Source organism: Manis javanica, chromosome 9 (assembly GCF_040802235.1).
Source record: "Manis javanica isolate MJ-LG chromosome 9, MJ_LKY, whole genome shotgun sequence".
Classification (NCBI taxonomy): domain Eukaryota; kingdom Metazoa; phylum Chordata; class Mammalia; order Pholidota; family Manidae; genus Manis; species Manis javanica.
Window position 1 is genome coordinate 99141595 of NC_133164.1, and position 26107 is coordinate 99167701.

The 26107-nt window shown below is 46.2% G+C and overlaps 1 protein-coding gene across 8 annotated transcripts in view; it reads left to right on the plus strand.

The window, feature by feature from the left end:
• Positions 1-8628: 8628 nt before the first annotated feature.
• Positions 8629-26107, plus strand: part of SETBP1 (SET binding protein 1) — a 346243-nt gene continuing 328764 nt past the window's right edge. For 2 of the 8 annotated variants that reach the window (XM_037017036.2, XM_037017054.2), the window contains exon 1: positions 8632-9226. The gene's annotated coding sequence lies outside the window, so the exon portion shown is untranslated. Of the gene's footprint in view, positions 9227-9270; positions 9885-10940; positions 11032-19066; positions 22718-22760; positions 23356-26107 lie in introns of those variants that run through there. The other 6 variants (XM_037017040.2, XM_037017050.2, XM_073212976.1 and 3 more) reach the window with 6 other exon arrangements.

Consider the following 26107-nt stretch of genomic DNA (forward strand, 5'->3'; position numbering starts at 1 on the left):
CAGTGTTCCCTGGGGTAGGATGATGTCGTACCCTTCTTTAGGTCTCAGAGCGTCTAGCATCATGCTCTGTAGCCAGCAACTTGCTAGATAGATGGATGAATGGGTGGATGGAAGAATCCTCTATCTTTCCCTATGAATATATGATATTACAATAATTGAATTTGCTTTACAAATTTTACCGAGTATTTTCAGAAATACCCTATGTACAAGTTCATACATGTGGCTTATTTCCATCCCCTCAAAATATGTTTCCTTTTACTTTTTCTCTAGTACATCTTACTATAAATTATTATGAGATAAAAATTAGAGTAACTGCTGAGAGAATATTGGCCTAACTACAGAACATTCAACCCTGTTTTCTCTCCTTTGGGCCTTTACAATTCAGAGTAAAAATGGACAATTAGAAAAGTGTTTGCCAAATATTTTCCCCAAAGATGCCCCAATTTCCCTATTTTTGTGGGTGCCATTTGCTGAACCTCCTAGTTCTCAGTTCTGTTCTTCCTAGTCTGAACTGGTCTGCAGAGGGCACAACCAGCCCTGGCAGCTGGGTATAATGGCGAGGGCTCTGGAATTGTGGTCCAATGTGCTTGCTTCTAAACTGGGGTCCGTCACCTGTATGAAAATTTGGGAAACTCAGTTTAATCTTTCTGGTTCTCAGTTTTCTCTTATGTCTGAAATGAATTGCTTGGTCCAAATGATTACTAACGAACCCACCAGCTCTACAATTTGATGTTTTAATGTTACTGTGACTCATTAGTATAGAAGGCTGAAATCAACAAGCTCATTCAATACATTCTGAAAAGGTGATCTAAGGAGCACCCAGGTGTCTCTCTGCTGCTTTCTGATTAGACCACACTAATAGAACACCTGTATGCAGCCTGGAAGAGAGGGTAGGCTCTAGGGTCAGATTACTGGGCTTCAAAGCTCAGCCCCATAAACCGCCGGCTCTGTAACTTTGAGCAATTTGTCTGAACTTCTCAGCTGGTTCACTTTCATGGCCCTTGGGCAGAATCATTTGTAATTGGGTTTGACCAACAACATTTTTGGGGATTTATCTAGTGTCAGGATTCATAGAACTATATTTGATAGGTTTACTGACATGAATAGCTTAACTATCAAGAGACAAAGAGTGACTCGGTGGATTCCAATCCCAGAGCCTGGAATAAACCCATAGGCCAAGAAGTAGGCCTCAAATTAATATTTGCCTATGGCCATCCTCCTGTCCTTCTAAAAGCTGTCCTCCACTGGAAACATTTGGTCTTTCTGAAGCTCTGTGACATTAGTGAAGCCAAGAGCCAACTCCAATCAGCAATAATGGCCTGATAATTCCACATGCTTATAAAATACTCCAAGGTAAATACCTAGCTTCCTTTCCATCTACGACCTATTTCTCTTCAGGAGGTTCAAGATGACCATAAAGGCTTCTATTTTAACTCCAGCTTACTTGAATTTCTTTTCAACTCATACTTTCCTAGATCATGTAAATAGACTGTACCTTAATGGTTTTCTCACTTAACCCTTTTCCTCCCAGGGAATCCCTTCTGCATCTTCAAGTCTGTTAGTAACAAACATAGTTTGTATTATCTCTTGTATTTTTAATATATTGATTCACATGTAATCTTGTCTGCCAAAATTGATCACAAGCTGCATGAGGGCAGGCAAAAGCTGTGTACAGAGGACTCTTCTGTTATTGATAACTAGAGCTGTTCTTGGGCAAAGGGTTGCAACTAAGTCATAATCTCTCTGTCCTTCAGGTTCAACCAGTAAGAAATGAAGGGGGTGGAATGAGACTCCCAGTTCTAACATTGCATGGTCTGTCTTTGCCACTAGACTGAAAGTTCTCAAGGTGAAGGACATATCTTAGTTTTTATATGGCTAGTACCAATTACAGGTCAAATACAGTAGGTTTTTGTAGAGAAAATGAAAGTTCCTGTGGCCAGGTTTCTCACCTGGCCCTGGTCAGCTGGCTCAACTACACATGTGTGGGCAATATTTTGTTATTAACTTTATATAAATATCTCCACCCAGTGCTCTGGGCTGCAGGAGAGCAGAGGCTGGAGTGGTGGCAGTGCCAAGGACAGAGACTGACATGGCTGTTGGGATGGAGAGGCCCGGAGGCAGAGACTGGCTTGCTGCATGCAGACTTGCTCTGAGGTGGATGGGATTCTAGTGATTGACCTGCCCCTGTGGGAATAAAGGTGGGTATAAACCCTTTCACCCCAAGAATTTTCCATTGTCATTTTCCGTCTCAGTGAATCAAGAGTGAACTTGCCCTGGCCTGAAACCCTCTGGCAAGACAGTTTTCCATGAAAGTTTATTGACAGATAGGCTATGTATCTCCTGTACTCTCATAGCCTCTAGCATAATTTTGTCTACAGTGGTGCTTCCCATACATTCTCATTTAACTGCCCTTAATCCTCACAAAAGCCCAGAAGAGCTGTTGCTAATATCAGTAGGTCTGTTTTTCAGATGAAGAAGCTGAAGCTCAGATATATTTCTCTCAGAGTGAGTCAAACCCAAACCTGGTTAACTTCAAAGTTCAAGTTTTTTCCATGTTGCAAGATGACCTTGGTTTTAGCTCTTCATTCAAAACATGCCTGGAGTGCCAGTTTAGCCCAGGCCTCATCATAGGCACATTACCCATAGTCCTCCTGAAGAAAGGCCTAAGGCTGGAGGGTCATGCATGTGCCAGCCCCTTGGCCTCAGTCATGGGTTCCAGGAGTGTGCCTTTGATGCACTGGGAGGCAATCAGATATTTTTATGTGAGGAAGTGGAATCTCAGAAAAGATTGCAGTTGTGAGTTGTCAGAGGATAGGGAAACCAAAGTCAGTTATGTTTCAAAGTTGTGAAGGAGCAAACCCAAGCACCTTGCAGAGAAAGTTTGTCTGTGAAAGGATGGAAAAGATAGGTAGAGAAAAGCAGAGGAAGAGTTAGGATGACCCTAGAGAGGGAGAGAGAGATGATCCACCTGGCAAATCCCCAGTTCCCATGAGACCTGCCTGTACTTCTTATACCTCCCCCCGTGTCCTCTCAGTAGATTCCCCTCAGTTTAAACAAGCCACCCACACAGCACTTTTCTGTGCATATTGCAGCCTGTTACGGCCCAAGTAGGTAGGTTCTTGGGGGGAGTGAAGAGCTTGCATCTCCCTGTGTATTCCCCTGGGATCTCCTGGCTCCTGTGCCACACACAGTGATATAAACATAAACTCCTTACAGCTGGGCTCCTAAGGCTCAGTTAGGAATTGGGAGCACTCCAAATTTTGCTGCAGGTTTGGGGCACTCTGAAGTCCCAGTGACAAAAAATCTGCCAGGGACCCAGAAAATGAAAACCCAGAAGAATGCTCTTCCCCAGACCTTGTTGCCTTTGAAGCAGTGATAAGCCACTCCCTTGGAGCACCCAAGGGGAGCCATGTGCCAGCAAAGCTTCCTTTGGTGGATTCCTTGCAACCAGGAAGGCAAAGCTTCCAAAACTACAATCTAGTCGTTGCTGGACTTGGAATTCCCTTCCTGGGACAATTTTGCTCCTGCTTAGCTTCTTGTTGCTTAGCAACCACAACAGCATCAGGGGAAGCCACTGGAGAGAAGAGCCCTTTCCAAAGTGGGGTTGGAGTGGGAGTAATCAAGAGTGGAAATTACCTTCTCACTTCCTAGAGAGAAAAAGATAGGATGATGACCTCAGAGGAGGCAGGAGTAGGCTGCATCTGGAGGGAATCATTTAAATGTCCACATCATATTTAATAAAACCAGTATTTGAATGGAATTTTTTTAACTTTGCAATGTAACTTTATATCTAAAACTTCCTGTAAGCCTCATGATGATTGATTACTTAAGGCAAGATTATGGTTCTCAGTTTATACATGAGGAAACAGAGGTAAAGGTTGTTGAAATAATGTGCTCAGCTTCACCCAGCTAGTTATTGGCAGAGCAGGACTACCAAATCTCCCATTCTCTATGTCCCCACTGGAGCTTTTATTGATTGATTGATTCATTCATTCATGATCTAGGACTCACCTTTATCCAACATGCATGGATAGGCATGATGGTATTAAAATATTAGAATTTTTAAATAACCATTGCTCCAAAGTCATCCTCATGCCCCTCACACTATCATCCTGTCCCTCCTGAAGCTCCACAGGAGCCAAAAACTGAAGAGCTATCACCTGGATGAGCAAGGCCATGTGTCAGTGTCCATGCGGACTGATTGGCCCCATGTCATATTGATTTTTATAGATTTTTGACATTCCACCAGCCCTTACTGGATATACTGGGGACTCCAGGTACAATTCTATCCAGCAAAGATACATAGGTATAATGCAAAGCCCTTTACCTCAAGGAGTTCACAGACTGTGGCTGAAGGGAAGTGAAAATTAAGGCCACAAAATCTTTTCCTGAATACTTCTTTGGAGGGAGTCCATTACAATTTAAGGTGATCTGCTTTCATCTTAGGACCATCACAGATTTTCCCATTATCCTGAGCTAAGATCTGCCTCCCCATTACAGGAGCTGATTGGGGCCTGTTATGCCTTCCAGAGCAGATTCCAGCAAACTAATACCTATTTGCCCTGATGCCTACCTTATAGTGAAGGACAGCTTTCACATCCCATTTCCGTTGTTTTCAATATGCTCTTGCTGTCCAGTTGAGACTCTTGTACTCTAGTATCAAAGATCAAGGGAATTCTATAGCAGGTTTGGTCCTTAAAAGACTTTAGAATACCTTACCTTTAGCCTAAGTGGAATCTGAAGGTCAGAGAGACGAGGGGACTTTCCAAATAGGCTTAAAACTATGTCTCCCAAACAATGTAGTCTGTGGTCTTTTCATTACATCATTGGAACATATTCCCGATTTCCGTATTTCCAGAATTGCTCCCAAACTCCAAACATGGCCCCAATTACCCTGCAGTTCACTATGGCCATCACCGCCTTTGGTTAGGTACACCTTCTATTAATGCTTTCTAATTGAAGTTGGCAGGAGCTTTTCAAATATGCTGTCATATCCTGGGGGCATGCCCTTTCTAGGGGATCAGTGATTCTCAGTGCTGGTCGCATATTGGAAGCGCCTGGAGAATATGTTAAGACCAATTAAATCAAGATGGGTCCCAAGTATCAGTAATTCCCCCAGGTAATTCTAATTCACAATAAGTATTGAGAAGTACTATATTATATAATGCTGCATCATTTTTCAAAATGAGAATCAATTTTGCATGTGAACCCCAGAAATGGAGGTGACTGGCTCTGTGCATTTGATTATACTACTGGATCTCAGCTTTTTAGAAAGGTAGAATGGATGGGTTTGACTCATTTCTCTCTACCTTTAGCTTCAGAGGTATGAACATGACATTATCTGTCCTTCCACTTTAAGCCATACCTTTGTTGTTCTTTGTCTGGTTCTCGGGTCATTGTAGGTAATGATCATCTTGTAGGTCCTTGCAGTATCTCTGGTGTGGGGCCTGAGTTAAGGAGGTGAGGGTTTTTATAGGTTAGGAACATTTTACAGGTTAGGCACATGGATGTCCAAACCATTGAGCAACAGCTCAGCTGGCACAAAGTCAGCTATTTGGTGATCTCAGATGAACATTTATTCCTGCCCACATTTATTGATGTTGCCCATGCAAAGCACAGCCCGGTCTTCAACAGTTTAATCTTTGGTTGGAAAGACAAGTTACAGGAAGCAAAAAGGTATATGTGTGCAAAGGGGAAAAGGAAATGGATATGTGAAATAGATAACGTGCAGTGATTCTAAAGAGGATATGATTTCTGATCTCACCCTCTTCCCACTATTTCTTGCATCTGCACTCCATGCAATTTGTCAATACCTTTCCTGTATTTCCATACATTTCGATGCAGTTAGAAATTTGCATGCCAATCTCTTCCACTAAGCTGTGAATTCTGAGCGTGAATCTCTAGTTGCTACCATTGTGCCTGGCATAGTTCATACTATGTAACTATTTGCTGAGTGACTGCAAGGTGTTGACATTGGAAATTGTGTAGGGCTAAGACGTGTGTTGTGAGCATTCTTTCAGCTACTCAGATCGTCCCTTCATTTTCTCAAGGATCCTGGGGTTCTGGGAATAGGTATCTTAAAGACCAACTTCTTTACCACTTCAGACTTTCTGTGTTTCGGGGTCTGGTTGTCAGATAATCAAAAAGTGGCCTAGTAAGGAAACAAAGATAAGGTTCCTTGTGACATTCAGCTAGCGTTTCAATGTAGGTCCAGTTATATCTTATCAGACATATCATTCAGGGGTGGGGCTTTAGTATTCAGGAATCCTTTCTTATATACTAAAAAATCATATCATATATTCAAACTTAAAAGTATATATAAAATATATGTAGATGTATATTTACAAGCATGTATATATGTGTATATGTGTTTTATATATTGATATATGAAACAAAGGGTGAGCTGATCCCCCCTTCCTTCCCTTCCTCTTACCTCTCATAATTGAAATATGGGCTACTTGTAAGGAAGGGACATTGGGTGAGAAGTCAAGGGACGTAGTCTATTCATGACTTTGCTTTGACTTAGTAACTTAGGGAGTTCATTGCACCTCTATCCCTGTGTTTTCAGCTTTAAGATGATGGCATTTGACTAGGTAATCTCCTAGGTGAACTTTTACTGCACTGTAATTCTGTAGACTTACCATCTATTACAGTGAATTCTTAACAAGATTTGTGCTTCTCTGAGCTGCTCTTCAAAGAAACCCAACAAAGGAAGGAAGACCCTGTGAATATGCCTCAGTTATGGAAGGGAAAGGACTTGGACAAAAAGCCTTAGTTGAGGCTCAGATACCAGCCAGCCATATGCTCAAGGCCAAACCCTTCTGATTTCTGGGTCCCACTTTCTGCATTTGGAAAGTGTAGGAAATGGCCCACATGAAATCTAGTTGCACAAGGAAATGGGCAAAGGTCCTCTGATTACAGAGAATGGTTGCTTTGACATTATATTTTGTGCCTTGATCTTTACTTCTATCATCAGATAATATACCCTGCTGATTTTTTTTTCTGATTAGCATTACTTTTCCACTAGTAACAACATTCCAATATAAAGGGCAGCAGAAGACTTATTGAAATGTTTCCCCAACAGAGGTTCTGCAGTGATGACTAACAGAGTAAAAGCTTTGGGGTCAATCTGAACATTCCTCTGAAAAAGGAAGACAGTAAGAGCACTTGGGTCAGAGGGCAATGAACTGTCTTTTCGGAATCACACTGAGGCCCATCTAGGGACACAGACCAGGATGGCAGTTGGGGGCATCCTCCCACCCAGGGCCAGACTTCCTTGCCCACCTCACTGGAGCATCACTACCAGCAGGGTGTTGAGCATGAAAGTGCTCTGTGGCAGAATTCAAATCAGCAGCTGACCCCAGTGGCCTTTGTGGTTGGCGGGGGACATCCCCCACCCTGGCCAAATCATTCCTCAAACCAAATGTTAAGAAAACTCTAATATAGAAAGTGGTGGTGAGGAATTCTCTCAGAATCTGAATTCTGAGTACACTCTACCCCCAGGTCTTTTTAGCAAAACCACTTGCAAACCTTGAATCCCTATCTGTCCTATATGTCCCATAATGTAGAAACGTCCCTGACGGGTTCCATTACTCAGTTGCCTAAGGTTGCAAGTGAGTTTCTGGAAAAGGTCCCCTTTTGCAGCTCAGATAAAATACTCAGATTCAACTAACACTGTATTTTGTATGAACTGAAGACATCCCACCTTATTCTTTCTACCGCCCTGAATAGGGAACTGCATGCCAACGCGCATTTGTCATCTCTCCGTGTCTTACCTGTCATCAAGTGTCCAATTTTTGTGAATAACGAGAAAACGCACAGAAGCATCTGAATGCATACATGTCGCTTAACAATAAAGTAAACCCCTGAAAGTGAAATGTAATTACCAGGTTAAAAAAAAAATACACCCAGTTTCAAGAGCCTATCACATCTCGCGCCTCTGCGCGCAGCTCCCCCCAACACTGCTCCTGTTGTGTCAGATAGTGGCAGTGTTGAGCCCGGGAACCCGCGCCCAGCCCGCGGCTGTCCCCGCGGCCGCCCAGTCTCCGCGGCTGACTCCAGCGCGCAGGAGCCCCTGGGCCGCGAAGGCGCAAGGGAGCGGGAGGGGCGGGAGGGGCGCGAGGAGCGGCGAGGGGTTCCCCCCATCGGCCTCCACGAACTGTTGTCCTTCTCCCCCGCAAGAGCCCCACTCCCTCCAATTGATCGAAATTCACCGAAATTCACCGAGAGAGGCAGGGTGAAGGAGAGGTCGCTCGCTCGTTACTGGCTGCGCCTCCCCCGGCTCCAGCCGGGGAAGCGGCCCCCAGTACGAGGGGCGAGCAGTGTGGGAGCCCGCGCCCCTTCCGAGGCGGGTCGCAGGGTGGCGGTCCCCGCCGGGCTTGGCCGCGCGGCCGCCGCGATCCTCCCCCTCCCCCGCCCGCGCCTGCCCCCTCCTTTCAGTAGGACTCCGGGACTCGGGGGAGGGCGCGGGAGGCAGACGCCCGGGCCGACCCCACTCCAGCGCTCGCCGGGGACGCGGGCGGGCGGCGAGGGGACGCGGCGGGGCGCGGGGCGGGCGCGGCCATGGAGCGGCGGCGGCGGCGGCGGCAGCACTAGCGACCGCGGGCGGACGAGCGGGCGGGCGGGCGGGCGGGCAGGGCCGCCCGGCCCCGCGGACCGAACTGCACAGCTCAGCAAAAGCGCCCTCGCCCTCCGCGCACCGCCTTCTGCGAGCCCGAACCCGGCAACATTTTTTAAAGCTCCAATCCATCCTTTGAAGAAAAGAAAAAAAAATATATAGCATTGATCGGAGAGACGGGGGATACACATAATTTTTTTTTCTGGCTCCTGCTAAAATTAGCCGGGCTCGCCGCGCGCCTGTGTGCGAGTGTGTGTGCGTGCGGGCGTGTGTGTGTGTGTGAATGTGATTACTCCAGGAGTCCTCGGGCTCCGGAGACGCCATTTTCCCCCTTGATATCTCTCCATAAATCGGTGGCGCGGCGGAGGCGGCCGCGCCGGGCGGGAAGCGCGGAGCTGGCCGGGGCGCCCGCCGCTCGCCGCCGCCTCCGCGCGCCCGGGGGGCCCCGGCGCCCACCGAGCGAGGGCGGCCCGCCCGAGGCTCGCCGTTTGACAGATGCTCATCGCCATGGAGTTGCCGCAGCAGCACCTTTGGGGGCACGGGCGAGCGACCGGAGCCCGGATCTGAGCGAGCGCCGGGGCCAGTGGAGCCGGAGCCGCCGGGACGTGGGTGAGCACGCGCGGCGACCTTGGCCCGGGAGCCGGGCGCCCAGCCTCCCGTCGCGCCGGGGGGCCCCCCGCACTCCCGGGGCCGGGGCCGGTGTGTGTGCCCAGCATGCAAAAGTTAACATCGCCTCTCCAGGCTTTGACTTTGCACGGAGCGGGAAGGGGTAGACGGGGCCGAGGGGGCGGGATGCCGGTCCCGGCGAGGCTGCCGAGAATGGGTGCGATTCCGGCCCGCCCGCGGGTGGGCAGCGATGCTGGCTCCTTTGGAGTGGCCCGTTGGTGGCGGCGGCGGTGGTGGTGGAAGCGTCGGGCTGCAGGGCTGGGAGCTTATTGAGTTTCGCCTAATCTGTTCCCCCCCAGCCCGCCCCCCGCCTTTCGCACCCTCCCCCGGTCCCGTCGACGGCTGCCGGGGCTGGCGAGTTTGGCGTTGGCGGAGTGGACTCGGGAGGCGGGGGAGGGGGGTGGGAAGGCGGCAGGATATTTTCTTTTCTTTTCTTTTCTTTTTTTTTTTTTTTGGTCTCTTTGTAACTTGCAGGTTAAGTGGAGCTAGAGAGCTACATTGTAGCTGGATTTTTTTGGGGGGTGGAGGGGGCAAATGTATCAGAATCTAACGTGTCGTTAGTAGAAAGAAGAACAGGGAAGAAGTGGTCCAGCCGGCGAAGGTTGGTGTGTGCTTGTGTTGTGGCTCTGTGTTAGTCTTTCTCTTAAAATCTTAATCAATGGATCTGAGTCTCTTTCTCGTGCTCTCCGGTTTTGGGACTCTGAAAAGACAGGAATTCCCTTAAAAGCAGACGAATGCCTTTTTTTTGAAAGCACGCATTGTGTGTGTTTCTAGAGGAGTCGTGGGCTTGGGAATTAACGGCAGGCTTCCCCAGTTCGGTGGTTTCCAGTTGGGAGATCACTCCGGAAAGGGAGCCCTTCAGTATCGATTTATTGTTTTTGTCTTTCAAACCATTATCTCTGACTAAAATACTGTCTGAGAAGTTCCACAGAGACGGAGTCAGGCAAACTGGACTGGGCAGATCTTTAGCAAAATGGTGATAACGGTGATGCTGTTTTTGGTGTCTGTTTGTGATGGAAGCATTGTTGGGTAATAGCAATTTCTGATCGGTAGAGCATGCTGGTTCTAAAAAAATAAGTAACTGCTGAAATGCTGTCTTCCAGTCCCCCTCCCCTACATGCTGCGAACACCCCTCCTCCCACTACCCACACCGCTTACAACAATTCTGAAATCGGATCCAAGTGGAAATATTTTTTTGGAGATCGGAAAGTTGTTCAATTGGGAGTAAAAGATGAGGCTAGAGTACTGGGAGTGTGGTGAGGGGGGTTCTTGTCGCCCCTGATGCTGCGCTTATTCGTTATTTGTGTCTGTGCGGGTTCGGAGGTTGTGTATATCGTTCTACAAGGACTGCTGAAGGAAGGATTTCCGATTCGTTTCCTCTTCAAATAAACTGCCTGATAATCTCATGTTTGACGTCTAATGCTGAAAGGCCAATTTGTGCGTCCCTTTATCCCTGCAGAAACTCTCCTCCAGAAGCAGTTTATTCTGGAACTCTACAGTACCTACTTTTGCTTCCAAGTCCCTCTTCCCCCACCCTCCACAAATCACACCTTTCCCCCTGAAGTTTGGTGGGAGTCCAAGGTCTTTAAGGAGATACTAACATTACTTGTTTTTCTCTTACATTGTTTTCCATTCTCTCCCCCCCCTTTTCCTGTAGATTTGTACAAAAAACGAATTTCATAAAGTAGCTGTCACTGAAGCTATCTGGCAGATGAGCCCCATCTCTTAAACTCCTTTAGTTCACACAGGTAAATCCAATATTCCTCATCCAAACTCAGCTTTATCTGCAACACGGGTGTGTGTTTGTGTGCGTGTATATAGGTGGGGTCAGGAGTGGGTGGGGTAGAGAAGGGATGTGGAAAGAAGGGGTGTTGTTCTGTGCAGGCCACCTCTACAACCCCGGGGCCAAACCCGGACAGTCTGGGAGAGTTTCCTTTGCACACCCCAGTTAGATGTTGTCTGGCTGGGATGGGGAGGCGGGGCCAACTGGCCAGGGGCGTGTGAGGGAGGAGAAAGTTTGTAGCACTTTAAAATACGGCCAGTTTACAATCCCAGGTCATCCGCCTCCCCCTTTCTCCTGCTCTCTGTGGCTTCCACCGTCCCAAGACTCCCGGAGAGAGAGACAAACGATCTCTTTTGCCCTGACGTGGAGTCTTGACGTTGCAGAGCGAAGTTGAAGATGCTGTGTTTTCTCTGTACTTAATCGAATTAGCTGATCTCAGAGAAGGGCGTTCGGACAGATCAGAAGAGTATGGTTGAACACAGGGTATTTGCAAACTTCAGGGAAGGTAGCCTGAGAAGATACGGAAAACGTGGTGCTCTGAAAGTGCGCTTTGCTTGCCATCTCCCCTCCCCCACTAAGAAAAAGAAGTCTTAGTCTTGGGAAGTTGAATTGGTGTTAGAGCTGGGCTCTGGAAGCTGCTACCCGCTATAGTAACCTGAGCTGGCCTGGGGGGAGGAGGTGGCGAGCGAAGGCGATCGGGAGCCAGAGGAGGGAAAGAGCGGACTTGTCTCTCTTAGCAGGGAAAATAGATGTGTCACTGGAATAAACAAACTGGGGGTGGGGGAGGGGATGGGTTGTAGTGAACACAAGGAGGAGTAGCTGAGAGGCAGCGATGTGGTTAGGAAGAGGGTCCTTTCTAGCTTGGGAAAAAAATATTGCCTTACATGTTCTTCAGTGGGCTAGGCAAGTGAAGGGGTGTAATCTGATCTCTTGTATGTTAACATAAGAATGCTACATAGGGAGGCATCCCTGGCCAGCCAGGTTCTGCACTTCACACTGGGGGAGCCCAGGGGGATCCCTCAGTGAATCAAAGAGCTCTGGTGGTGCCAGGCAGGCTTCTGGTCTTGCACGTCTGTTTTCTGTGGCATGCTATTTTATATCTCACCAGACCCAAATGAGGGTTAGGGGAACAGAGAAAACAGTTCTTGGAATCTTTGTAGAATTTAGTTAAAAATGGTCAGTGGGGAGTCGCGGGAGGCAGAACTTTGCTAAAGAAGAAATAAATAGGTAGGTAGTTCTCCTGGATTCCCAATTCCGGTTTGCTGTTATCTTGACTTTCAATTCCAGTAGGGGCTGAATCATTACTTCTCTGGCACAAAAATGTACCTCTAGGAGAGGAGAGCTCTTTCATCCCGGTCACTATTTTTAGTTGTACTTCAGTCTCTGCTCTGAAGCTTATATATCATATGCAAATGGAGGGAGATGAGAAGTGGCTAGATGGATGGTACATCCTTTTTGGATTCTTGTGGAGACACTGAAACTTGGCTGGGCCTCAGCCTCCCAGAATGCCAGTTTTTTCCTTGGAGACTTAAAGTTTTAATTGAAACCAGAAAGCTATTGAAGGCAGAGCCAGCCAATGAAACCTTGTTTTCTCTGCTGCTCAGGAATGGGAAATAAATAATCTTTTGCTGATGGCATTTCAAGTTGCTTCAGTTTTCCTTCTCCCAGAAGAATGGGCTAAATGATCATTAGCACATCGTCAGGAGTTGCAGGGCCTTAAAAATGGAATGACATTCTTGTGTTTTTTCAGGGACCCACTTTGTGGGAGAAGTGGGCAGGGGAGGTGGAAGGCTGCTCCTGTATTATGAAACCTAGTGAGCTTCCCAAAATGTTCTGGGTCAGGATTAAGTAAGGAACACTACCATCATACATATTGCCATGGGTGTGAGCTTCTTTTAGAGTTATTTATAAAGGTAACCCTGGTGTTTGACAAACTCTTCATGAAGTTGCAGACACTTTGGACAGTCGAATGCTTGGTAAGTACAGAAAAGTCAACATCAAGATGCCCATCAAGAGCACACTACTTGCATGCAGGGAAGATGCCAACCTACATTCTTGTTTGGCTCCAAGTTTTCCTTTCCATGCCGATGCCTCCTTAGGCATACCAGTTGGGGCAATATGAAGTTCAGTGGGCACCAGTGACCTTAGATCAGAGTCCAAGTTAGTTGCCCTTAGAGTTCTCATCTAGAATTTTCAATGATTCGGGTCAGAGCAGCTTCCTTTTCAGAGTTGCTTTCTTACCCACTTAGAGGATCCCATCTAAGGTTGAGGAAACATTATTTTTTTAATGGCCTTTGGCTTAGAAACCTGCAATTGGCTTCCTATCCAGTTCAGAGCAAATGATGCTAAGGTCAGGTGGAGAATAAAAATAGCCCTGAAGTCTACAAGATACCTTGGGAAGGAGCAGCCACCTCTCCCCAGGAGCTGATGAGGAGTAAGGATCTGCAGACCCATGTGGAATAATTATCCACAAGGCAAGTTGAGGTGACCCTGAGGCAAGCAGAGGCTGCCACCTTGCCAAGAGCTGGGGAAGAAAAGGGGATGGATGGTTAGCAGATAAGAGTTTCAGAACTTTGCTTGGAAAAAAGTTTCCCTGACCCAACTTGTCTTTCCTCAAGGAAAACACTCCCTTTCATATGCAAGGCCTTTGTTGTTTTAAGATATCTTTGTATCCCATCTGCTCCCTTGACTCTCCTAAGGAGGGAGGCCAGATAAGCATTTTATCCCCATTCAGAAGATGAGGAAATTGATACACTGACTTGCTGAAATGACACAAGTCGGTGGCCCACCTGGGACCAGATGACTGTGTTAAAGTGTAAAGAGCATCACACCTGAAGTGACAAGAGTTGCTTTGGATTCTGTTCCCAGCTAAATGACTCCCAGCAAGTTATTTAACTTCTTTGAGCCTCAGTAACCTAATCAGTAAAATAGGGCTAAAGATGCTTACCCTGCCTTAATTCCCAGGGGCCGTGAGGATTAAATAATACCAGCTAATTTCTGTAATTGAACTCTGAGCGGATTTCCATGCTGCCTTCTGGAAGCTGGTGCCTGGGATTATTGTCACTGTAGCCCAGAGATGAATAACCCCTTGGTATGACCAGAAGTGCCTACAGGGGCACCTTGTGTTCTGAGACAGGGAAGAGTTGTTTTCTGCATTGAGTTGAATCCTTTAAAAAAAATGTGTATATATATATATATATTTAAAACCAGTTGAATTATTTGATGCCTACTATGCCATGTGTATCTAAGACTCAGAATATCAGATAGTATTCAGTTTGGACTCAAGGTTATATTGGTGCTCAGAGAATGTTTTTTGAGTTAGGAATGAGGAGAAAAGGAGCAAGACAAGGAGACAGAGCAGGGGTGGGGAAGGGGGTCGGGTAGAGGTAGGGGGACAGCAGCTGGGTAGAGAGGAAGGCAGAGGGCTTCTGCAGGGAGCCCTAGTGGCTGGGCAGTGACGTTCAGGACAGTTTTTAGCCTCAAGAAAATACCTGACTGTAGGATCACCTCTGTCCCAGCACACCCTGTAAATTCTCTAGAATCGGGCAAGTTCTTCACAGTCCCTTTGCTCCAGGAGTCTTCTGGATTGCTCCTTTTCTCTTTCCCATGACTCCTGGCTCCGTATCCAGCAGCCTGCGTCAGGCACCGAGCAGTGTTCTCAGGTTGTGTTTTTACACAACACTCGCAGGCCTCTGCTCCCGTCTGACTGGTTTCCTCACTGACCCTGGGCAATCTGTACCTGTGTCCACCTCCACACCTCAGCCCTCTCTGTGTGGCCACCTCCTCTCTGGAAGGTGTCCCAATTGGTCCCTTTTAGTCTGAGCATTTACCTCTTAGGACATCAGACCAGCCCTGTTTCCAGAGCAGTTCACGTCTGAAAGTACTTGCCTGGCAACTGGTTCAGACTGCTTTGCTGATTCCTGTGACTCCCTCAGGCTGTGAATCCTTGAAGAAAGGGGCCAGGTTTGCCCTACAGAGCCCCGCCCCTACTTTCTAATGATTTCTGGTGTGTGAACTAATCACAGAATTTATGCAGAAATAGAATATTAAAAGTCAATATCGTTTAAGGTATCCCAAAGTTCTGCTCTGTGAAGCAACACAGTGAGGCCCTCTTAAACAAAGTGAATATCTGCTTATGTTCATGATTTTTATGTTTTTGGCTCTCTTTCGAGGCAAATGCCCAGGGCTCAGTTTCTCTGTCAAAGCCTAAGAGTTGATATTTTAGCACACGTACATCCTATCAGCCGCTGATTCAGTCATTCATTCAATCATCGGCTATTTATTAAGTGCCTCCTAGAGTGTCATTGCCACTCTCACACACACAGCTCTTGACTTTCTCTGAAAATTCCACTTGCATTTTTTGTCCACCACACTCATTTTGGCACTTAACCATGCAATCTACTCAAGTCCAAGTGCTTCCCCACTCCTCACTCCTGGGTGACTGAGCCTGGTCCAGCGGAAAGGAAGGCTGGGTAGGGAAATGCACTCAGAGAGGAGAGCTCCAGGGCAGAGCTAGTGGAGGCTGGCTGCAGGCTGGGCTGGCCTCCCGTTAGCATATGAGGTGGGACTAGCAGCATTCATTACCTTTATACTCCTTAGCTTAAGCCAATGTAAAGTGAAAGAGCTTGGATTAATATGGAGAGAGCATCCCTTCTGAAATTCTGTGTTTCTATAGCTAGGAGTGTGCCAGCAATTTTAAAGCTTCTTTAAAGCTCAGAGCTCCTTGAAACCCACTTAGTGGGTTCTCACAACAACCATCCAAACCAGTCCCACTGAGGATCTGTGCTCTTGGCTAAGTCCTTGCTGTGGTTGAGAGAATTGCAGGAGGGGACATAGGATCAGGAGAAGCTCCCCAGTTGACACCAGGGAGCCAGATTTGAAGGATAAAGGGGGGAAGAGGAGATAGATGGTGAGCTAAGAGTGAAGAAACACCATAAGGAAAACCATAGAGAATAATGCGGAAGAAAGAAAAGGATCGATTCTCCCCACCATTTTTGAAAGCTGGCCCTCCCAGTTGAAGTAACAGTCGAGACAAGGGAGATGGTGCAGACAGAGGCGGCCTCTGGAAAATCTAGAGTAGATTCTCTGTCTGGACTTCGCTACAGTTTCCTCCTGTAGACATCTGGAATCACAGCCTTGGCCAGTTCACTGACCTCATGGATCAAAGGCAGTGGGGGTTATATTTTTGTGTAAGTTCTGTTGGGCCACCAGGACTGCAGCCATGCCCACGCTCCTGGGGTGCCCCCTCGGCCACTGCGGCAGAGTCTGCCTTGCTATGGCCTGTGCTCAGTAAGGGCAAGTGAGCTGGTTCGCACACATTTAAGAATGAAGGGAACGACCCATGGCTTGCCCAGCATCACAGGCCTATGTGGTTTGGGTTGAGTTGGAACCAGGTGTGGTGAAAATTGGGCAGGAGTTCTGACTCAGTTTGAAACACTCTGGCTGGATGGTTAGGGAGAGGGAGGCCCTGCCAACTCCAGAGATGCTACAGTTACTTTTACCGTAGGACTTACTTGGGATGGGGGGTGGGGGAGCTTGGGGGGAAGCAAACAACATTATTAGCCTAATGGGGTGAAAGCAATTTCTTCATTATTCCTTCTGCCTGCTGAAGATTAGCAGTTCTGTCAGTAGAAAGAAGTCGCGTTGAGTTTGAAATTGGGGCTGGAGAGATGTGGAGACTGGAGATGCTGAATTTAATGGCTTATTCATAGTAGCCCGAGACCACTCATCAGAAGCAGTTGGGGCACCCCTGCATCATAATGAAATCTGAGTGGCAGGTCCCCTGCAGTCATTGGTGGCTCTGTCTGTGACCTGTTGTTATTTGAGCAATGCCAGCTTTGATTTTTTTCTTAAGTATTGATTAATAATGGGGGCTAAAAAGGATGATTTGATGTGAAAGCCCTATTGGCCTTCTTTCTGCACATTACTTTGTACTCTAGAGCTCGATTATAGTCATTGTTTTGCTCCACAAGTATTTATCAAAAGTCTCAGCCTTGCAACTTGTATGAGCCATTGTTCCGAACACTCTTGGGTGGGAAAGGTCTCCTATGAGATAGGGTTTTGTCCTTGGCGGGTGAACAGTATATTTGGAGAGGCATGCTTACCTCAGATGGAAAGCATCAGTGTGCAGCCAAAGTGGGAGCATGATCTAATATAAGTATGCTGTTTGTGTGATCAGGACTGAGGTGCAGTGAGGGAAGACTTTGAGGAGGATGTGATTTGGGGTTTGATGGTAGCATGGAAAAAGGGGACATTCTTGGTGGGTAGAATTGCCCTGGCATAGGAGTAGAGGTGGGATAAAGTTCAAAAGTGAATTTGGAACTGCCACAAGGAATTGAATACTAATCGTGAACATGAACACATAGTGCATCCAGCAAGAGCAGCGCAGCCATGCTGATGAAGGTCCAGATGGCTGATAGTGAAGAGCAGGCCACCCAGAGCAGGCATCTTGCTGGTCTGAGTTCTGCTGTCCACAGTAGAAAGGACAAAATCCAGGGCCCTCTAAGTTGGCCCCAGTCTGGCTGTCCAGAGTTGTCATTCAAACTCATTAACTTTTCAACCCGCTGATTCAACAAACCTGGTTTGCTCATTGACATTTAAAGATGAGTGTGTTCAGCACCCTAAAGGGTGCTGTGGGGACCCCAAGTGATGGAGAGGACATAGTCTCTGTCTTTAGTCTGATGGGAGAGTCCATAAGAACTCTTGAAAAACCAGTGGAGGAGTAGCAGGGGACAGTCCCTTAGGGCTAAGCAACTGCTTTGGGAGTGTGAGGAAGGCCAACACCTGCAGCACTGGAGAGATGAGAGAAAGTTTCAAGGAGTAGGTGGGTGTAGGTGGAGCTGAACTCTGGGACAGTCTGTTGTTTGTACAGAGCAGCAAAGAAGATGCTCTCCTTGGGAATATAGAGGCAGAAAGCAGGTCGCTTCCCAGAGACCAGGGCTTTGTAGTGTGTCAGGCAGCAGGAGAGATGGGATGAAGTCCTGTGAGAAATAGGCCAAGGCTGTCTTGAGATGAGAGCCCTGACCAGGACTTTCAGAGTGCGGGAGAGTAGACATGAGGACAGAAGGGTGTGCTGGTCAGAGGTCTTCCATGCATACCACACAAGAGAGAACCCTGCTGTCTGTCCCATGCTCTGTGTTCTTGTCAGCTACCAGCTCTGTTCAGTCTGGAGTTCAAAAGAGATGCCTTGAGAACAAAAAATAAAACTGCCTATAAGGATTCAGAATGGGGAACAGCTACTCTCAGGAACAAAAATGTTCTGTGATATTGGTTCGTATCTCAGAAGTTTACTGGATAATTGGAGAAAGACATGTACACGTTTCAGTAACAATGCAATATTTAAATGCCCATTCAAGATTGCTGAAAAAGAATTATAAAGGAGGGGAAATGGAGCTAATATTTGTTTAGCTTTGGTATGGCTAGCATCTCCTTTGTGACAGAAACACAAATATGTGTCAGATTATACTTTATATTCAAATGACAAGGAAGAAAGCAATTGCTGAATCAGATGGCTGAGAAGTCGAGGAATTTGAATTAAGACTGAACAGATAGAGCGGTCAAAAATAGGAGGCCTGGGGAGAATGACTAGGGAATGTATTATTTATTTGGTTATTCAGTTTAGTCCCATTGCCTTCAGATAAATTTGTCATTTTAATCCCAGTTTACAAATGGCATGGTGGAGGACCAGAGTTGAAGTTACCACCAAGTGCACTTTTAAAGACTGGTGGCATTTTGGTTCAGTGGAAAACAAGTGGCATTAGGAGTCAGTACTACCATTGTAATTCAATTCATTTCTCAACTTCAGTTTTCTTATCTGTGAAATGCGCACATCTCATTGTTTGGTCAAAAAATAAACTTAAAGCACTTGTTATATACCAGATGCAGGTTAAAACTCAGGGTCATCTTCTTTAGTGTGTAGATCTCTGTTAACCTGGACAAGAAATATTATGATCACAGTTCCTGCTTACAGATCTACCACGTTTAACCTATGTAGGTGCTATTTTGCATATATTATTTACTTCCATTTACATGTTTTCCTTTTAAGATTCTACAAAGAGGTTAGGAGGGCAAGTGATAAAACTAATGTCCAGGGTGTTTAAGTAATGTGACCAGTCAGATGTAACTGGTCTGGAGTTCATGTCTGTAGAAGCAGCTAGGAGTGTTTGGTGAAAAGCTGTCATCACTTTGAGTTTCAGAGACATCATAATATAAAAGTAAAATCACAGGCTTCAGAATCATGCAACTCTGGATTCGACTGTGAGCTGGCACAGGTAGTATGTGCCCTTGAGCAAATTATTAGCCTCTCTGGGCCCTTATTTCCACATCTGTAAGATGAGGACAGGTCCTTTGCATCACAGGGCTGTTGTCTGAATTAAACTGATGTCTGTAAAAGCCTTTGGTTGTGTTTACTTCCACTCTCACTACAAGTGTGAGCTTTCTTTAACTGCTTGGAGAAATGCAGGCAGTAGGTAATGCACCAAAGCTAAAAGTTGACCTGCAAATTTGGGGATTGGCTCTGCAAGACCTTTAGAGATCTTTCCCCAGGAGCCCAAGACCTGAGGCTCATGTTGTTGTGTTGTGTTCTTGGTTCCCAGAGGAGGCACTATTTTTGCAGCTAGAGCTGGAACTGTTAGTTAATGAATGTGCCGGCCTCAGGCCTTAGAAGTTTGATTCCGTTTCTTCTGTCTCATGGAGAGCCCTGAGCACTGATGCTTAGTTTTGGGTTAGGCCCAGCCAGGCAGAGCTGCAGAACCAGCGTGATCTAAAGAGGTGGGAAGTACCAGCTGAGCCTTTGAAGGACACTGGTTGTCAGGTTGAGGAGACAAGGCTCAGCACCTGAGGATGTGAGAACTGAAGGGGCTGGGAGTTCACCCCATCACACCCCGTCATTCCATAGATGAAGATGGGGAGACACAGAGAGAAAGAGGAACTTTCCCAAGGCCACCCAGCTCTAAATAGCAGATCAGGAAATTGAGTCTGTAATTTGTGACTGATCTCAGGTCCTATTTTATCCGGGAGACAAGCTGGAAACAATGAGAAAGCAATACTCAAACAACATCAAACCACTCAGGTTAGCAGGTACAGACTGAACGACCAGCACATGCTTCCCGTCCTCTAGGGAGATAGAGGAGGTTAGTTTCCAACCCCTGTCCCTCAGGCTTTATTTGGGATCTGTGAAGAGAAGGCAGCATTTAGCTGAATGCTTGCTCAGGTGGCATAAACCATGCTGGTAAATCAAATTTGCCAAAACTTAGGGTCACTAAGGTGGCCCCAACATGTTCTTTCATAAGTTTCTTATTTAATCTTCAATTACTTCTCAAAACAACCCTTGAGGTAGGATTATTCCCCAATTTCCAAATGAGATTTGAACAGTTAAAATATTTCCCAAGAACACAATTATTAAGCAGGAGAGAGAGGAGGCTAAGTAATCTAAACCTGTGAATCCAGTCAGTGCTACTTCCATTCTTCTTTTCAAGGAGAAACATAGCTTGGACACTGGCTGGTGAACCCTTACTGTGTGTGTTCATTGTGCTCTGAACTGTGTTAGAGGCCCATTAAAATGCAGCCCCTTCCCAAATAGAGTTTCTAGTCTGATGGTAGAGATAAATAAATATATGGAACATTGCAATAGTTAGTCAAATGCTTTGAAAGAATGTCCATGAAAGAATAGTTAGTCCATGCTTTGAAAGAATGGGAGCAAGACCATCTGTGAGTATGAGTGTGCATGTCCACGTGTGTGTGTGTGCATGTGTACGTATGTATACACAAGGGGAAAGGAGTAGAAAGGGAAGGTTTAGCACTGGTGTTCATGAAGGACCTGAAACTTGACCCAGTTTTTAAAGGATGACTTAGAGGTAACAAAGTGGAGGAGGAGAAAAGGGCAGGCCAGCCAGAGGCACCTGCAGGGAATCATATGAAGTAATGCAAATCATTACTTTGCATGGGGGGAGCTGTAGCTCGGGAGCTGCTGCTGTGACAGTACTCAGGAATGCTACTTGGAGGAGGGGAGCTGTGATAGGGAAGGTCGCACACAGATGCAGAGTCTAAGAGAAGCCACTGAGTGTGACCTGCATTCTTTGCTGTAGACCATTGGTTTGTTTTTAGGGTCAGAGAACTGTGGTACAGAGTTGCCTGTGACTGGGCTGATTGAGAGTTGGGTATGGGTTGGGTCACTTGATCAATTTACCAGTGCTTATGGAGCATGTACTCTGGGTGTTTCTATAGCAGGAAGGATTTCAGACCTACATCACTCAAGGTCACAGGCATCTGAGTCAGGTGACCCCTGACTGGCCTTTTGACATAGCCTCTCACTCAATATGCACTCAGCAAATACTTTGGAGTGTGTTTACATGGATCAGGAGCTGTGCCAGGCTCTGGGGGTCCCATGGTGGGTGAGCCAAATAGGCACAGCCCTTACCCCCAAGGGGTTACTTTCTAGTGGAAGAGGCAGAGTTGAAACCAAGAAGGGCACAAGTATTTGTAAAATATAATAAATGATAGGAAAGAAAAGTTCTGTGCTATAAAGGCACAGATCAGGGAGTTCCGATCTGGTTTGTGGAGTTTAGGGATGTGCCATTTGACCTGAGCCTGAGTAGTGAAGTCATTGACTTGCAGGGGCAGGGAGAGGATTCCAGACATGTGCCAAGTCCCCCAAATGCAAAAGGCCACTTCTGACTCCCTATCTAAATACCCTAGAAGACACCACTTAACCGCCTCAGAAGCCGAAGTCAGACAGTCAGATCTCTTACCAGAATCTGAGAAAGGAGAATTATGCTTATAGTCCAGTGAGCCTTGGTTGAAAATACAATTGCCTCCCTATCTGTAGTCAGTAGGATCACACTCCTAAGACCAGAAACTTACAATTTCTGTCAACTAGAAAAATATGCAGTCATCAGGTCTACCAAATGGCAACTTTAGAAAAACAACTAAAGACTGTCTCCTCCTTACCATTGTTCCACATTTTCTCAGTCTGTAGCTTTCAGAAAACAAATGGGCAAGAACAGAGGAGGGAGGTTTGGGAGGCATGGAAGCAGGACATTCACTTCCAGGCAGAGACGTTTCCTCAAGTAAAGCTCTGAGTAGACAGAAAGAGCCTTTGTCACATGCATGTTGTGGATTTCAGCTATTCAGGATTTCAAGGAGTCTGGCAGAAGAATCCCCTCTAAGTCCAGCCCAACAATAGTAGATAAGTGTCTACTCTCAGTGGTATCCTAATAAATGCTTAACAGCCTATTCTCCATATTTTTTTAAGCCCTGATTTGTAAAGTTTGCTGATTCCTGTGGTGTAAACATTCCTACCGTGGCTGATTTTCAAGCTACCAACTCAATACCATTGAATGTGGAGTTGGGAAGAGATACGTATGGCAGGCTCTCACAAACCCCTAGAGGCAAGCTTCAGCTGATATCCTTACTGTCCACTAGAAACTGAGAAGATTGGATCACTGGTAACACAATATCTCTGAGAGGAGGATTTAACTGGCTTCGAGATGGATACAAGGAAGGTAGAGTCAAAAGCATTCCTGTGCTTTCTCTGTAGGCCAAGACGATCCCGAACTAAGAATTGCAAGACTACCCTGTATGACTCTCTCCTCACTAGAGCATGAGCAGAGAGAAAGAACCACCACGGGGCCTTGGGGGAGAAAATATTCAAGGTAAAAGGAACAGCCTCATGAACATTATTTACTACAACAGCAAAACAAGATTTTAGAAAGCTGCCAGCCATCTCCAACAGGAAGAAGCATGCACTTGATAGAAGAGCAGCATTAAATAACAAGGGGGGAGCATGCTGAGATGGAAAGGTGTCAGCCGAAAGGAGGAAGAGTAAAGAAACATTGCAGGAATACAAAATGTGCAGTAGCAGAATTAAAAATCCAAAGTGAAATCAAGGCAATGGGGATATGGAAAAAAAGAAGTAAATTGGCATTATGGAGGCTCGGTTAGACTTTGCTTTCCCACAAACACAAAGTAAAGAAATAAAAACAGTGAGAGAGAAAATGAGAGAAATGGAGAACAGAGATGACAGTCCTAAACTAAGAAGTGCAGGAAAAACTTTGAAAGAAGCCAGAAGTATTGACTAGAAGATATAACTAAAGGAATAATTGAAGAGGGCATTCTTGAATGAGAAAGAGCCTGTATTTACGGAACCAAAAGAATCATTATGTCCTAGGAAAAATAAGGGGAGAGAGCCACACTGCACAAGTTTGGTCATTCATAAAATTCTAATGTAATGAAAAAAACTCATCCATTATAACAGCATAAAACAAGTTGCCTACAAAGGAAACAAAACCAGGTCAGCCTCTATTTTCTCTTCTATTACTTCAAATGCTAGAAGACATTCTACAGAGATTTGAGGGGAAAACTTTCTGACCTGAGGATTATAGAGTCAGCTCAGTGTCCTTTACATGGGGAGATGAAAGAAGTGCCTGGCCTCTTGGGGATTTGCAGGGTACAAAACCCGGGCAGGGCTGAGGATGGGGAGATCTGGGGGACTTTGGGAAAGGTCGGGAATGAGGCAGAGGACTCTTCCTACATTTGTAATTGTTTGCCTGTAAGACCTTACAAAGTGCATGTGTTTTTTTTTTTCAATTGTTTATAAGGAGCATGTGGTTCTATTAAAAGAGAAAACTGTAACTTTAGGAAGTAGACCAGGAAGACATTTTTTTTCAGTTCTGTTGATGAGACACTGAGTCTGAAGGAAAGCTTATGAGGACTAGGTTCAGAATTCGTACCTTTTGTTTCCTGTTAAATATCCCAAGGGCTCTGTGAATGCCACCATATTTTGGAAAGAAAAGGGGTGAGTGATGCTGAGAAGCCCCCTTGGTTTGTTCATTTATTAATTGAATCAGCAAGCAGTTCTTGAGTGTTCATTTCTGTGTTGTGCACTGTGCTAAACATAGAGATTGCATGGGTGAATAAAATGCAAGGCTGCCTAATGCTTGAGAAACTCAGAATACTACTGTAAGGGAGAAATACTTTTAAATACCTTTAAGTAATAGTGCTTGTTTATCAGGTCAGTGGGGAGACAGAAGAACAGAGACCAAGCAAAGCCTAGGACCGTCAACCATCTGGAGGGCTTGGTAACAGCCAGCTTGCTGGACCCCACCCCAAGAGCCCTGATTCAGTAGGTGGAGCTGGAAAATTTGCATTTCCACCAAGCTCGAGGATTGTAAGGGTTCCCCAAGGTTACAGGTGGGGAATGTATTTTAGACCAGGAAATATTCTTCCATTTTGCAGACTTGAAGGTAGAGAGGTTGTACTCCTTGGGGCTCTTTTTGGGCTCTGAGGCATATCTAGCCAACTGGAGCCCTCTGGTCCTTTTGAGAATTAATTCTGAAGGTTCGCACTATGCACTTTGGAGTGTCCCCATAGGTCTATGGCTGTGCATGGTTCAATTACAAAGTCTTGAGTATGGATGATAACTGGGCCCCACTCCATTCATTGCCGAGATAAGTACAGAGTAAGGGACTCAGTGTGGCCTGTCTAGCATCCCACCATCTGTGAATGGCAGAGCCAAGAGTAGAGACCACATTTCTAGACTCTTCCCCAGTGTTCTTTCCACGTGCATGCACACCCTTCTCCGTGTCGCCCCCCTGTTCCCCTGGGACCTGCTCGGCAGTTATTACTTCCTAAGCAAGTTTTATTGCACCTCTAACATCCTCCCTCCCCCAAGTCCTGCAGGTAGCCACAGAAGGGTTAACTTTTCTTGGGCTGGAAGCCTGAGCCAAGTACAGAGTGTCCATTGTGCGCCCGCCTCCTCAGGAGGAGTCTCTGTCGGAATGTGACAAGGCAAAAGGTTTTCACCTTGCCCCAGCCTCCCCTCCGCAAGTGCATGCGTGAGTGCGTGTGGGAATGCCGTGCCTGTGCCCACACCCGCATGTTGGCAGGTGTGCACTGCAAGAGGACTGGCAGTTGTCTCCCAGACTCACCGGAAAATTGACCTGTGTTTTGAGGCAGCAGGTACGTGTCAGGAGAAGGCAAAAGGGGAACAGCAGCTTTGTGTGCTGCTGAAGTAAACAGACAGGTTAGGTTTCTTTGCTCTTTGCTTTTGAAAGCTTCTTTTTATTTTTGTTTTCCTAGTGTGAGGCATGCATGTGGACATGCAGAGCTGGATTATAATCCCAGCCATAGGCAGTGAATTTCGCAGAGACTGCGTGGGTGGGTAGAGCCGCAGTTAGAACCACAGGACTCTTTGAAGAGCTGTCAGGGGGCTAATTCGTTTTCATTCAGAAAGAACTTCTTGAAGCCCCTCCAAGTGCCCAGTCCTGCACTGGGTGCAGAAGCGAATATAAGTTGTACAAGTCAGACTGAGCCTAAGACTGAATTATAGCCGAGTAAGGAAAATAAGATTTGTGGATTTGTATTTGTGAAACAATAAGAAGATAATGCAAGACTTGTATTTTGTGGCAAACTATACCACTGGGTGCAGTGTAAGTCAGGCCAGGGAGTGGACGTGTGGTCCAGAGTTTCCAAAATGCTGCCATGGAGAAGTGAAGACTTGGGCATGACCTCAAAATATATGGGAAGGCTGTTTGTTCCTTTGTTCATTCCTTCATGCAACGGACATTTGGAGAGCACCACTTGTATGCCAGTCATTGCATGGATAGGTGGGAGGGGAAATAAGAAAAGATTCTATAAAATTACCAAAGCAGAAAGAATTCTGTGTATGTAATGAGTGGTGGAGATAGGTTTCACATGAGTAGGGAATGCAAATTGGTGGCTAATGAGACCTAAGACTGGATTCTTCAGGTGAGACCATTACGAAAAGTCCAGCATTGATGTGTTCCTGAAGATTATGATTACTTGAAACTGCATTGCTGTTTCAAATCTAGTATTTATCATGTCCATACTCACACTGTCCTGGTTCAGGGCCTCATGCAACAAGAATCAAATTTCAGCTGAACCTCCTTACGGTCCTGCTGCCTCTAATATCAGGTTCTATTAATTCATCCCTCACACTACGTGCCAGGATTATCTTCCTGAAGCATAGCTTTGATGATGCCTCTTCCCTACTGACATTTCTTAAATGGCTTCCATTACCTGTA